At 35.9% G+C, this 15,152-nt stretch overlaps 1 protein-coding gene across 1 annotated transcript in view; it reads left to right on the forward strand.

Annotated features, from left to right (window-relative positions):
* Positions 1 to 15,152, forward strand: part of LOC135078361 (apoptosis-stimulating of p53 protein 2) — a 449,764-nt gene that overhangs the window by 190,789 nt on the left and 243,823 nt on the right. The gene's annotated exons all lie outside the window — the stretch shown is intronic.

Genomic DNA, 15,152 nt, shown 5'->3' on the forward strand with positions numbered 1-15,152 from the left:
TGACAGCCCTATTCTGACGAGATATACGCCGCTTCCACCTCGGCGCGTCGGCTAGATAGCAGATATATTTTTTCTCCACATTTTCTGGTATTTTTGTACGATATACCTACATACCAAACAAAGAACAAGATTAAATAAAACTGATATAATTGGCTGTAAGTGAGCAAATCTTGTCTTACAGCAAACTAAATGTAATATTAGAAATTATGGTTAAAAATGTAGATACATAAAAACATTATGCGTTATCTCGAGCAGAATTGGAGCCCGAAAACGCAGCTGGCGTTGTAATCCGGGACGCCAAATCTCCAGCACATGAGTCAACAATTTCTTTACTCATGTGTTGTATGTGTCTTCTCTCCAGGCTTGAGTAGGTATTTTGGATTTCGATTCGGTAAAGATTCCCAAATAATTTGTGAAATCATTTTGAGACAAGAGATGTCTCAAAACGATTACAGAAATAATTTGGGCCGCCTTGCAAAATACCAACTCCAACTGTTACAACTACTCGTAGGCACATTTTTGTGGAAATAATGGTGTCTACTTATCTTGTCGCGAAGAAACTCTAATATTCCGACTTTTCACAACAATAGTAACAATAAAGCCAACTCGTACGAAGCCTAAATAATTTACGACGTAATTTAAATGTCGAACAATTCCAAGTTTAAGTCTACGACGCTGAAAAAGGCCTAAGCGCTAAGGCGTTACGTGCCGCCGCCAACTTTGATTGTGAGTGCCTAAATAAATTTGTGTTCTGTTATCAGAGATATTAAATGGTTTGTAATCTTCTTGAGTCTAGGTTTTTGGGAGTAAAAACTCATTTATTTTTGCAAGTAGGAGCGAGTTTAGAAAGCACTTTTACACGTTCCAGTATTAACCCTAGATACCACTGGTTCGGGACAATAAATGGGACATTATTATACGTACATACCCTTTATTCCCATCTACCCCCTTCGGGCTTGCAATCTTCTATAACTATCTTAGGGCCAGTTAAGAGGCTCCTGATAATATTTTAAAGATTTATCTGACACAATAATAATGAATACGTAACAAATAAAGGATGCGATTACTGGAGACTCTCCAGGAATTAAGTCTCTTTTCATGAACAGTGAAACCAAACGTTGTAGTTTATCTGATGGATAAGTTGCTTATTAGGAACTCTATTCGCAAACTTATTGTTTGCCTTAAAAACTTAACTGTTTGTTTTGATTTTTTAAGACTAAAAAAAAACAATATTACCTATGTGATAAGTCCCAGTGATAATAATTTAAGTGTGTGCCATTATTATTTTTGCCTAAAAAGTATCAGGGAATATTTTATCTTGTACTGCTCCCATCGCATCGTTCTATTGAGGTCTTAACCCGGCTGTCTAAAACCATTTGAGCCGCAAAAGACATCTGACGTGGCTCAATCGGATCGAGCCGTAACGGCTCAACGTGTTCTCAGAATTTCACGTTATTTTTTATTTGAATCTAGCTTTTACCTGCGGTTTTGACTGCGTGGATTTATAATATCAGCGATTAAATAATAAGACTGAGTTCCACCAACTTAAATTTTACTGTTACTTTATAACCTTAGTCGGTGTTTTTGTATGGAATTTTACAGATTTTTGATGTTGGTTACAATTTAAGATGGTGTTCAGCCAGGCCTGTTCATCTCCGCGAGTTTACATCGAAAACAAAACACGCACGATGGCCCACCTACAGGATACTATTCGACAAGGCCTCACATACGAGCGAACATTGACTCACGCACGCGTATTCTTGTGTATGATGGAAGAAAATAAAGAAAATGGTGTACTAAATACTGTGCAGTATGTAACTTCCTAAATAATAATAAAAATACAGAATGTACTTTTTTAAGTTGCCTCAAGACACAGAGGTAAATAAGAAGTTAATATTATTCATGATAATTCATGCTAAATCATGTATTTCCTCCGCCATTTTCCGCAGTTTGGCACCTCACGTCACATCATTTTACCGAAGTCAGCCCTATAGCTTCGGCACAGTGCCGATCACTGACGTTTGTCAACAAAATGGTGCTTGACTCTTGAGACAGGCTAAATTACACCATATTGTTAATGACATTGAGCATAATTTTTTTTAAATACCTTCGCGAAGTAAAACTTCTGTACGTAGTACTTATTATTATTCTGTGGTTCAGCTTAATACTCTAAAGTTTCATCAAAGTCTGTTCAGTAGTTCTTAACTAACATCCATCACATTTAAATATTAGTAAGACTGGAAGAGCTGATACATAATTTGTTATTGCATTATTTTTTAGTCTAGTGAAGGTTAATCCAGGCGGAAACATGTCTAGGATATCGAGTGTTACGTCTGCCGCATTCTCAGTGTAGTTGTTCGCCTTGAATTGTAGGCCTTTCTTTTAATTCATACATAATACTTAATTAATTTGCTGATGTCTTTATTTGTGTATGTTGCACTTTAATGAAGTAGTTAGTTTTTGAACTCAGTGTGTGTATTACATTTTTTTTTATGCTAGACAAGGCAGGTATTTGACAGCAATCGCACCTGGTGTTAAGTGAGATGCAGTCTAGGATGGTACATATCTGCTCTGTAAGTGCCTATTCACTCTCGCCTTGAAAACGCCCGGATTTTAGTGATTTATAAGTTAGGAAATGAAGTAAACAATAAGTTTTGCTGTGTGTAAAGTTTCTTTATCAAAGCCATGATACTGAAAAGGAAATCCTTACACTAACTACGATATTAAAAAGTTTTTCCCATTGCCTAATGGCTAAAATACCAATGTGTCCCATTGTTAATGAGTCCCATTATTTTTAATTGATAGCATAGTGCGTGCAGCGATTGCCTAGTAAGTCCTGAACCTCTATGAAGTCCTGTCGGCTCCTGCTTTCATCTAACGATTCTATCGAAGCCGATCTTCTTAGTTTTTGCTGGATTTACCTTCTCACGGCTCTTATCCCGGCGCTTCTTGCGCCAGTACGAAGAAACATGCGTCTGCGCACCTGAATACGTCGTTCGAGTTTCAACCTTATTGTTATAGGGTTAAGGTTACTGATTTTTGTGTGTCGGGTACTTGAGGTACTTGATATCTTAGCGCGAATGAAACGGCCAGATCATAGGATTCACTCGACGTCTTTCTACAAAAAGGCTTCTTTCTATGAAATACTATCTGTAAAAATTTATATTCAAGCATACCTTTTGACGCATTACATTACAGTACATCTTTTTTTGTCTACTGAAGGTGAGCTATGGTTTTCCAGCAGTGGGTGGAAAAAAGTAGGTGTACACTTTTTTGACACAGTCCCACAAGTTTGCTTCATTTCGGTTTAATGGATTTTGATGATTAAATGTGAGATGTAACATTGTACCTAGAGTAACTTCTTTATAATTGCATAAGGAATGTACTCTAGGTACACTTTTTAAATGGTATTCATGAAAAAAAAATTGTAAATATTTTCATTGATCTACCTACTTCTAGCTTTCATCCACACTCAACGTTATTTTACGCTTCGTCGTGCGGATTCTTCGAAATGTGTTGGCTCTTCAATATGAGCTGTGGCACAGGCATAATCACAGCGTCCATATTTATGAAGTGCCCCTGCGAGGCGACATTCTTGAGCCCACCCCGTCTGTGCCAGCTTTTACACAGCATAGTCAGGCTCAGTAGAGTCCTCGAGTACCTGGACAATTGGTGCACTATAACTCTTTAAAACTGCTCTCTATACACATTTGGTGTCCAGGGCTTCCCAAACTGTTACGCCTTTGGGACTTTACCATTTTTTACAACGATTATCAAAAACTATTTACCGATCCTCAAAACGGGGCTCAAGTTATTGCCACTCTCATCTCTTTCTCTAAATTTATTCTTGATCGCCTCATGACGCCCTTGGAATAGTTTGGTTATTTACAAGAGAAGCCTAGTCCTTCAACTAGTTCCTTTTTATCGTATAAATGTACTAAGCTTGAATATAACTGCACAAAAAAACCTACTGTTTTCACTTCAAGTGTGTGTTTACCCAACCACACTATTTTACTAAAAATGATAATACACTCGGGAATGGGACGCGAATGGCTAAACAGAGAAACTTTAAAGACTATTTAGTTGGCAATAAAAAATATTAATGTGTATAATATTTTCTTAAAGTACACAATAACTTCTTCTCTATTCTAATGGACCTGTGTTATTGCTCTTTAATGGGTATTTACGTTTTGCGGTACAAAGTCCTCTGCCAGCCTGGTTCGTGCCAAGTTAAATAAAGTCTTTCTCACAAGACGTTTCTGTCTTTTCGTATGACTGCATTCTCCCCGTATCGTGACAAATCATTTTCACGAAAGGTCAAAGGCCTCCTCCAAGGGTTTCCACAAAGACCATTCCTGCGCCGCCCGCATCAAGGCACCTCCCGCGACCTTCACCAGATGGTCGGTCCACCTAAACTCTGATTTTTAATTCGACGGAATTTTGACATTTCAGAAGTGTTGTCAACATTGAAACATTCCCATTATGAATGGAGAGCATTTTCACAAATTAAAAAATAATCCTTTCTTGAATTTAAGGTTTCACTTGAAAAACTAAGGTTTAAAAATGTACTGATCATTTCAAAATGGTTATTTGAATTTTTATTATCATATTTTTGAAGTTACAAAAAAAATTGGGAAATTATTTTTCTATTACTGGACTCCCTGGCCAATAATCCATGGGTTACAAACCTTTTTTATGAAAATCCTTTTGTTAATAAAATCTTAGCTTCATAAAATAACCAATGTAACAATATGCCAATTTTATAATGCAAGTTGATTATGACGACGATAATGATTATTGATGATCAATACATATTTTCGTTTATGATAATATGTTGTTTTTCTGTGTTAAAACACGTTTTTTTCTATTTAATCTCTAAAATGTACATAATAATTAGTGTACATTGAATTGAAAAAACAAACAATAGTACATTCTTGTAAGTTGTACTTGATGAAATTTCATTTCATATTATTTATTAATAATTCAAAGCAAAAAAGGCTTATTACATCTGAATTGTCAAAAAATGACAGCTGTCAGAATTCCGTCGAATTAAAAATCGGACTATAGTGGGGAGCCTGTCCACACTACTTACTACGTCTTCTGGCCCGTGGACGTCGAGAATATCTCTGGCCATCAGGCTGTTGGGGCAGAAATAGCTATGTGCCCCGCCCACTTTAGCAATTCACTTTGGTTCTCCTTACGAATAGTAAATCATTTAATTAGGTACAAAGACACACCAGAAAGGATTAAGTACATCGAAATTGTGTTAGCTATTTACCAGTGGCTTAACTCTACGATTATATGGCACCTACCTACCTACGCTGTTGCTCTAATACACTTACATACTTTGGAAGATACAGTAAAGAGCAAGCTAGCTACTCTATGTATAACCTCCTGAAACTTTGCGCTATACTTCCTTTCCATCACAAAAGCTTTAAGGAGGCATATAAAGATTCATTCATTAAATCTCATCAAATTAACCATAGTCGCTGGGAGTAAGTAACTTAGTATATTTAATCAAGCTTTAAAATATTTGGTCGGGTATAAATGTCACCGTGATTTCGTAAGAGATAGTTAATCAGCTCAGTACGGCTAGCACGAAAAACTTTCGAGTTAGAATCGTTTGCGTATTCGAATCGCCATCAAACGATTTAGTACTAAAACTACAACTGCCACCATGTGAAAGTGTCGTAAAGTGAACTTAGTATGAGAAATGGTTTCCCGAAACTTATTTTAAGATTCAAAATTGTCACGTTATCGTTTAATTCGAAGGTTGAGTATCGAGTTTTGTCGAATACTCAAACGATTCAAAGACGAAAGTTGTTCATGCTAGAGGTACAGATAGTGGGTGGCCGGCGATCCTATCTCACTGATCTGTCTTATTACATCCAAAGTTTATGATGTGTAATTTGTGTTGATACAATAAGCTGATTGGACAGTTATCTAGTTTGAAATTAATTTTATGGGCTTTTACTCTCGTGGCCAGACTCAATAATGACTATGTAATGTCTGCATGTTTAACCGATATTACACTATAAGTACTCAGACACAGTAAAGGGGATTATTTAATTTTCTAGCTCTGAAATAAAATTTCTAAATAGCAGGTTGAAATAATATTGTTATGAATCGAGTTCGTCGACCAAAATGGATTTTGTTATGATTCATTGAATCAAAAGCTGTAGGTACTGCTGTTATTTCTTAGCCAAAAACAAAACAAAAACCATAGAGATAAATTCGACTTCCATAAGATTTTTAGGATCAATTTAAAATAGTCCCTCCTACAGCTGAAAGGGAACGTTAACAAACGCAGTAGCAATCGTAGACGTTAATTAAATTTATGACTAATGGCGTTAGAAATTGAAGGGATCAATCATGGGCTTCAAAGGGCCGACAGTTACCGCCGACTGCCGACAAAATATGGACCAGAAGGACTACTCCGAAAAGGTTATCTATAGTTTCGATTGTTGCCATCCTTCTCACGCAAAGCGAGAAGCAAGCATGAGTGACGGTGACAGACCCGAAACGATGTAAACAGCGATTTGGAGTAGCCCTCCAGGTTATTATTGCGAGATGTTATGAGTGGGAGTCGTCATTTGTTTTGTTACGACACGACGTTGTGCAATATGAGACAGTGAACTGACCTGAAGCCAACTCCGTAAACATTTTTTATTTTAATAATAGGCAAAGACATAACATTTTTCAGCCTATGGCATTCCACTGCTGGACGTTAAGCACGCTAATGAGCACCACATAGCAGAATCTTCTGCTTTTTTAATCCAGCCAGTGCCATAGACATAGTTATGTCTGCAATTTATTTTACAACTGAAGTATACTAGAGTAGTATGGAGAATAGTCATTTTATATGCCTTCCATATTTTTGCAACAAAAAAGAGTCCCCGAATTTAATTATCTGAGTTTGAACTATTCCAGACATTAATAAACTTATTGTTCTTGTTTTATCAAAAGATTTAACAAGTTTACAAAATAATATTGTTCTTTTATAAACTCTCAGCTTTTCACAGTCTAATTAAGCTTGTTAAAACACTCCCTAAATCAAATTCCAGTACTAGAACATTCCTTATTTCATCGTTCTAAAACAGATAAAAAATGTAAACCCTAGCTCGTTAAAAACTTTCAGCGTGAAATTCAGCGAAGTTTCAGCGAAATTCATAAGTTTTTTGCGTACTTTACATATCTCAAGTCCGGAACGGATAACTCCGGACAGATTTAATATTATCGCGTGGATCTTTTAACAAAGAGGAATTTACTTAGGTCCATTATGGGCTCTTCATTAGAACCTTCCGTTGCGCGCTTTCTTTGCCTCGGACTGTCATCTCGGGGGCTCATAAATCTCTCAGAGTGGCGTTTACACGGGGCGATCTCAATCCTAATTGTTGGCGAGTAAAGTTTCGTTAGTCGGACAGGTCGTTCAGTAGATGATTTGTGAAGTATGCGAATGCATCCAACATGTTATCTAGTACCCATAGTAAAAGCTTTGCTTGTGGGAATAGGGGCGCTATAAATTAATGCCGCAAATTAATGACGCAGGCCGCTACCAACCGGGTAACATGGAAAGCATTGGGGGAGGCCTATGTTCAGCAGTGGACGTCCTATGGCTGAGATGATGATGATGATTAGGGTGGTCCTTATTCCCATGAAAAAATTTTTTTTTCTTATATTTTGCGGGGCACCACGTAATTTGAATAAATACCATATGAAAGTCTTTCATTTTTTTTTTTAATTTTTAAAAGACATTTAGGGGTCGCTACCAAGGTTTGAATTTTAAGTAAAAACAAAATCTGTATTTGTTAGATTCATTTACTTTTAAAGCCAAAGCCAAATAAAAATATTACAAAATTATTGTTGTTGCTATGAACTAAGATATTATGTACAATGTACACATTTGAATCAATTATTTTTAAGATATAAGAGTTTACTTGTTAGTATCTCGACGCGTCGGTACCATGGTCGGTACAGAAGAGGGGTTGAGGGGAGAAGGGGACAAGAAGCGATTGTCTATTCTATCTATGCGATGTTCATTTGCACGTAAAATGTGATATAAACACTTAAATAAAACATTTATGAAACCATGATTTAAGATCTTCAAAGCTTTTTTAAATATTTTGACAGCTGGTAGCGACCTCTAAATCTTAACCAAAAAAAAAACAAAAAAAGCTAATTTCATATTTAGAGGTATATAATCGAATGAGAAAGTGCCCCGGGGATAATTCAAAAGTCGAAAAATAAGGACCACCCTAATGATGATGTTAAATTAATGACTCGTCCGGTTCATAAAGAGATGCCATCAAGACAATAAAAAAATCTAAGAAACTAAGTCCTTTGACCATATTGGTCACATCGGAGTTCTTTCCCAATACGCAAAATAAAACTAAACATAACTAATCGTAGATCAATATTCACGATATCTTTATTTGACAGCACCATGTTATTAAAAGAAAGTTAACCCGTACCAATCCAGTCTCTTCCTAATCGCTCCGTATAAACTCTCCCGCCTTAAACAATGGCTTGCGCAAGAGCAGACGTGACCGCGGCGATCGAAAGTGAAAGCCGTTGCATAAACCGTTGACAGCTGACGGCTGATGGATTAATATGACATAATGACAACTAGGGGTACTTTTTAATTGGCGACAAATTTGGGGAAATGGAAGTTCCTTGTTAAGGTGCTGGTATTTTTTCGCAGATTTTTCCTTGAAACGGCTGTTAGAGCTCTTTTAAATAAAAGGAACTCCTGCTCAAAACATGTTATTAGGAAATCAGTCGTTCGTTTGCAGGTTTGGACATGGAAATTTTAGATGTTTTATTTTGTAAGAGAACTTAAAGTGACAAGAGGTAAGTGTAAGAGATCTTCAAGTATTCAAGAAGCTGTAAGTTTGACGTATCGTATTATGTTTAAATTGGACAGTTGGACAGTAAGAGTTTACTTTCGGACTAAGATTTGAAGAACACTTTTCTAACAGTATTGTGCTCTCAAAAAAACCTTTTCCCTGGACAAAAGAAGAACGACAGATAGAGCTAGACTTGTGGAACTTATCAAGATATCATTTCTTCAATGTAATAAAGCACGTTTGAGTTCATACATATTTTGACTTCATGATTCTTATTCTATAAAAGAATGAAATTCAGAATGCTGTAAAGCAATTAAAACCAGCAGCTCCTCTTTGCACTCAACAAATAAAAGGATGATTATGAACTAATTTACATTCAAATTAAATAACATTGAATGGAAATGAGGTTAATTAAGAAACAAATGAAGTCGTAATATTGTGTGGTTTGCTATTTTCTTTAACGTTATTTATAATTAAAATATGTTAATAAATATTAGACATTCAAACACCGCGCTTTAGTAACCCATTCATCAGGAATAATAATAATCTGATCAAATAAAATACTTCTATTGTTATAGTGTATAAGTTATCATAATTTTGCTCAACTCTTCAAAAAGCTTACATTAACAATGGGTAGGTACGAAAGTTTTGCCAAAACGTATTTTTGTGTCTGCTCTAGACTCAAGAAAAGTCTAGATAGACTGAATATCGACAGAAACATTATTTCTTAAACTTTTTATCCCAGGACCAAACCATCCCTGAAAGATGGTAGGTAGTTTAACATAAACATTCTATTATACATTTACATAAAAATCTACTTCTATCCGAGAAAAACTATGAGAAAATGCAAAAATATCAGACTTCCGTGATTTAATGTACTTTGACGGATTCGAGATTTATCTGTGGTTGGCTGTATCAATTGAACCATAGGGGAATCTGAACCTTAATACTATGCTTTAAAGCTGAAAATAAAGTGGCTTTCGAATTAAAATGGCATAATTTGTGTGGTCGCGCGTACCCAGGCCAGGCCTGGCTCACTCCGCGCGGTACGTCCGATAATTACCTACAGCGAAGCGCCCCGCCGGCGGGTATTATATCAGTCGAGTGTCACGCGCGCGCCCGTCAGGACGCTGGCGTGCGTTGTAGTACCTAATTCTATGATCGAAGTATTATTTAAAAATTGACATAAAGAGAAAGAAATATTATTGTGCGGCATTCGGGTGTTTAAATTCGAAAAGAAATCTACCGGATTTATCTTTTTTTTCGCTTCCCAAAGATGCTGAAAGGTATGTTGGCCATGTAGGTAATCAATAATTCTTAGGATAGTATAGGAACCTAACCTACCATGACTACTGCTCAGAATGCGTTCGTTCGTTTCAGCCAAATGACGTCCACTGCTGGACAAAGGCCTCTCCCAAGGTTTTCCATAATGAATGCGTACTTACCTACATACGTAGGTACCTCATTATAAATAAGTAGATTAATTATTTTTTCACTAGACAGCAACCCTAACAGCGTAAGAAGAGTTCAGAGGCACGCGATAGAAAGAGACATAACTTGTAGGTGAATAAAATTGTAGGTACGTAGTGCTGTGCGAGCTGAATTCCACTGTATCGCGTCGTAGCAAGACTCGCATTTATTTAAATCGTCTTGCAGAGTAATCCTTCTGTACCTGTACTATTACTTATTCTGTGCCCAGGCGTCAGTTCTGCGGGTAGAAGCTGTGAAGTGGAAAATTTAGGGCTAAATTATAATATTAGCTGCTAAAAAGGCGGTTCATTTCGTTATTTAACGGTTCGACGTCATTATGAATGGTTTTTTTCACCCTCAAAAGAGTTGTTAATGATATTATCTGACTCTTTTTTATCCTTTTGGTCCCTTTTCGAGTGCGAAATAATTTTCACAGTTTCGTTGTGTTTTGTTTAGCAACAAGTGGAAATGCTTTATGACCGTGAGTGAACATTTATTACCCTCTCTTATAAATGAGAAATAATGGGATGTCACTCTCTTAATGACGTCTGTTTTTGTGTAGAAAGAATATAAAGCAACGCCTCTGCGTTCTCAGAACCGGCGGTCAGGGAAAATTATACTCCTTTTGCATATTCTTTAGTAAATAATGTTTTTAACATCATCGTGCGCGTGGACGCACAGGGTGACAAATGAACCAACCACAGAGCTCTATTCCTAACGCTGTGCGTTCAATTTGCTGCTTCACTTAAGTAAGGATCGTTTGTGAATACGGGCGTTAATTTGCTGGATACTTAATATTCCTAATATTACATTATTACTTTTTTGCTATGAAATCTGCAGACCGCAACAGACAATGACAATAAATTATTAAAATTACCTACCTATTTAACCTGGCCAAATGCCATTCGAATGTCACTTGACAAGTTGTCAACGTGCGGGATCAATGACTTTTTTTTACTCATACTATAGTAAAATGACTAATGGCGAGCCGTACTTTTTAATGTAATATTATTTTTTATTTTGTTTACTTGATTTATAAGCATTATGTTATTATGTAATAAGATGACTATAATGAAGTCATTTCTGCGGTAGTTTCTCCAATTTCAGTATCAGTTTTATGTCACATCATCAATCCATAACTAAAGTAAAATGCGAGGATCCATTATCAGCTCTGTGCTCATTGCAATAAGGCAGGTGTTTGTGTGAAGCCCCGGCGTGGGAAACATGTCACGATCGAGATGAGAATATTGTGTGAGAAGACAGTATTCACGATATAAAGACTGGGGCACACTGAGTTCCTTTGAACTCATATTATTATTAACCAATATTTATATTTAACTCTACCATTACTTTTAATGGTAGAGTTAAATATAAATATTGGTTTAACTTGAGTGATTTCTATTCATTAAAATTAATCAATAAGACAAACGTCAAAAATCTGTCATACTCCATACAAAAAGCGCCGGTTATTGTTAATGTTACGGTTAAAATAAGGTGGTACAACTCAGCCTTAATGTTGTACGTCTCATTGACTGTGTTTCTAGCAAATAAAGATTTGAACATAATGTATAAACATGAAGCACCTATAATTTTACAAAACTCTACATTACATAACCATATTCCGTTCCATACTTGGTTTTAGGTATTTAATATTTGAAATTATGTTCACAAACAAACAGATTATATGTTTTATTAGATTTAAGTTGCTGATCCGTTTTCATGACTGATTGAAAAATGTGTCTAATACCCGCTTTTACCAACAATCCCTTATTTTTAAGTGACCCCTATGGTAACATAGGAATTTTGTTTTCATAGGGGTCACTTAAAAATTAGGTATTAATAGTGAAAACGGGCATAAAAGAATAAAAGTTAAGAAAGGTGGCTGTGTGCCTCCACCTTTACCGTCATGCCAATAAGCTCAACAATCCGATATGACATTTGCGTAGGCTCCGCACGATTTCATTGTCGGCCGAGTCGGTACATTGTGGCTGTCTCCGCTGCAGTCTATGACTTTAGAGGATCAATCATTACCTATAATATGATTCATAGATCAATTTTTTATAATCTACACTATATTATTTAATTAATTATTAATGTTATAAAGCCTGAGAGTAATTTGTTTTGTTGAACGTGCTAATCTCAGGCAATGGTACCTAGTTCGAATTGACTAAATATTTTTGTTGTGGGTAGTCTATATTTATGACTAGGATATTATAACATCACGCTACAACAAATAGAGTCACAATGAAAAATATTGTGGGAAAAAATATTCCAGCGATCCGTGGGGTTTTAGGTATTGCTTTAATTTCGCAATAAAATGTAGTTTTAAAACTTTCAGTTTATTAAATAATTCTTAATTCATAAATGGCGGCGTCTTTGATTTTAAATTTTTATTGCGTCGGCACACGCAAACGTTGTAGTAAAGTTATTCACTGTAACAATAAACAATAACTACAATCCGTCATGTAAGATTATGTTCAACTGAAAATCATTTAATTTTGTGAAGTGTTGATTGCTGACATTTTGTTAGTTACGTCATAACAATGCTACATTCAATTAACTAACTCGTTTGTATGCAAATTGCTCATTGTGTATTTATTTACGTTATCAGCTTTTAAAACTGATGTTTGTTATAAAACGGTGCTGTCAGGACATATTAGTTGGTGATACATTACAAGTATATTAAACTAGCTTTCTGCCCGTGGCTTCGCCCGCATGGAATTTTGTCTGTCACAGAAAAACATTATCGCGCGCGTCCCTGTTTCAAAAACCGGGATAAAAACTATCCTATGTCCTTTCCCGGGACTCAAACTATCTTCCTGCCAAATTTGATCAAAATCGGTTCAATGGTTTAGGCGTGAAAGCGAGACAGACAGACAGAGTTACTTTCGCATTTATAATATTAGTATAGAAGTATAGATTAAATTGTTGGAATAATTTTAGCCTATTTATTCATTTGGTCACAGCCACAATAGTCGAGTGGTGTCGGTGCCAGACTGCCCATTCAAGGGTTTGATTCCCGTTGATCGCTGAACTGTTGCGGTGAAGCCACCCCTAACAAATGTATACATTCACCTTATTGTGGGATTGATGAGGGGTTATTAAAAAAAATATATAAAGTCATAATTAATTGAGGTCAGAGTGATTACTCGGCTGGGGTGTACCAACTTAATTCACTTTAACATTAGAAAACGTCAAAAATTTGTCAAACTCCAAACAAAAAACACCGGTTATCGATAAAGTTAGGTGGTGAAACTCAGCCTATGTAACAACTTCGTTCAGTTTTAGCATACGTCCTCGTCAAAATGGCGACCGACTCTCACGTGTCACCCGGACCGAACCGCGTGTAATGTGATTAACCCAATAATCACAGTAACCGTCGTATTAATTCCGTTAATCACAACCCTATTGTTGTCGCTAATTTATTGCTTATTATCGCGCCTAATCAATTAAAATTAATGATGTTCCCGCCGACCGCGTGAATGCAATTTGTGATGTTAGACGTAATATGTATCTAGTATACCTAATCATGTCTAGTTATTTGTTATGTATGGTTTAAGGTCATATTCTATACTCAAATTGACAATTGAGTCTTTTTGTAGAGGTAATTTTGTGTAGGAAAACTGTAGTAGTCTTGCGTGATTGAAAGAAAAAGAAATGTGTCATACCTACATAATGTATTTTTTACTTGGTTAACACGTGGTGCATAAATTTTAATGACCTCAATTACAAAGCATACACAGCATTTCTTTTGCAAATTTTACTTCACGCTCGCGCTCTACAATTTTTTACTATTCTCAAGTTTTATGATATAATTATGTTATATTATTATAAGATAATAATAAAATTGAAAGGCTAAATCTATTGCCATTAAAAACATCCAAGTTTAAATATAAATTACTTAATTGACATTTAAACGATTCCTTTATCTATGGTTGCTATTTAAAAAGCGTTGATTTAAAATTCGAATGCAGAATTGACGGCGTTAACATAGGATTTTCCAGTTTAAAACGGTTTAATTTAAAGTTATCAGTATGAGCTCAATTTGCTTCGATTCAGCGTTGAAGGGGCGCTGATTGCGTCACAACACACACACACTCACACACACACAATCAGTTCATGAATTGAGGCTTGTTAGCACCTGGATGCCTGTTTTAGACACATGACGCGATATTACAAGGGCAATTTGATTTTCAATTTATTTTTGGTACACTACAAATAGAGCAATTTTGGACGGTTCTCAGAAGTGAAGGGGTTAAATCCGTCACCCAAATATAGTCCGTATGGAAGCAATATTAGAATGTCAAAATTAGAAATAAGTGGAGTTAATTACATTGTTATACGGCCCTGATTGAAAACTAGTAGGTACATCGCAGACTAGCAGTTACGTGGATAATTAAATAATGTAAATATTAGTGCTTAAAAGTCCAGAAGTGAAATTTTGTGAACTGGTAAACAAAATCGATATTTTCTATTATTTTTGCTCAGTGCATTTTTTGCTCGAAGGTGATTTATGACGTCATAATAAAATGTAAATGACATTGGGAACTTTTTGCCCCACTTTTCGAAAAGTAGCGGACACAAACGAAACCTATCACAGATGATACATACTAATATCCAATGAATGTCCGTGCATTTTTTTTTCTCTCTTGTATGGGAATATTGAGAAAATGAAGTTTTAATATTTTATTTTATTTTACATTTAGGTAACATTTTTGACGACCTCCGTGGCGGAGAGGCGCACACACCGGTTTTCAAGGTGTGCCGGGCCAATCCTGAGGTCCCGGGTTCGATTCCCGGCCGGGACAATATAGAAAACGATCTTTTCACATTGTC

This window comes from Ostrinia nubilalis, chromosome 14 (assembly GCF_963855985.1).
Source record: "Ostrinia nubilalis chromosome 14, ilOstNubi1.1, whole genome shotgun sequence".
In the NCBI taxonomy this organism is placed as follows: domain Eukaryota; kingdom Metazoa; phylum Arthropoda; class Insecta; order Lepidoptera; family Crambidae; genus Ostrinia; species Ostrinia nubilalis.